Here is an 872-nt window from a genome sequence, read left to right on the forward strand (position 1 = left end):
CTTTCTCCCAAGCGATCCAGCCATCTGCGGCAGAAGGCAAGGGTGCCAAAGTTTTCATTGATGACATTTAATAAGTGTTTTGTTCTTGGAAGCCTAAGAGGAGAAAATCCAAAATTAATTGTTGGCAAAAGAGTTACGAACTGATTTCCCTCATTAAGAAAAGCCCAGACCTTAGCTGTGTCTTAGCAGTTGAAGTCCAAAAACTTTTATTTAAAGTTGCTCTTTCAACAATCAAAAGCCAGAATGTATAATAGCCCATACCTAATTATAGATGGCAGCTGAACAGGACACCAGCTGGAAGCCATCTTATAGTGTTTACATGTCTATGTGTGTTATATTCCCCAGTACAGACCTAACTACAGGGTATTACGGGAATTTCCTTTTGTGTGAAGCAAGCTCAAAGACCTGCATATAAAAGATGTAAATCCAGACTTCAATCATCTTCAAATGTTAAAAAAATTCAATGTAAATTGAAAGACATTGTAAATGGAAGTTTACCAATGGGAAAATATTAAACCAAAAACCTAGAAATGCTAGCAAAATAATCTCTGATATTTATGATTATCAGAAACCAGACTTGAAGACAGCACGTGTGTGTGTGTAATTTTTATCTCAGTTAAAATGTTTAAAAGGCTATTTTTTTTTTCTTACTGTTGGGCTACAGAACTCTACATTTAATGAATATACTATTTTGTATGCATGCCACTTTTAAAAAAAATGCTGTTAATTCAGAAGAGATGCTCATTAGCCACATAAATTCCACTGGCTCCTCTCTCACCTTATTGGCACATGTCCAACATCAAAATTTTTCATGTAATGTGAACATTCCATATCATCATGAACAACACCTTTTCCTGTACTACCAAAGGTTT

This window comes from Mandrillus leucophaeus, unplaced genomic scaffold, assembly GCF_000951045.1.
Source record: "Mandrillus leucophaeus isolate KB7577 unplaced genomic scaffold, Mleu.le_1.0 Scaffold377, whole genome shotgun sequence".
Lineage (NCBI taxonomy): Eukaryota > Metazoa > Chordata > Mammalia > Primates > Cercopithecidae > Mandrillus > Mandrillus leucophaeus.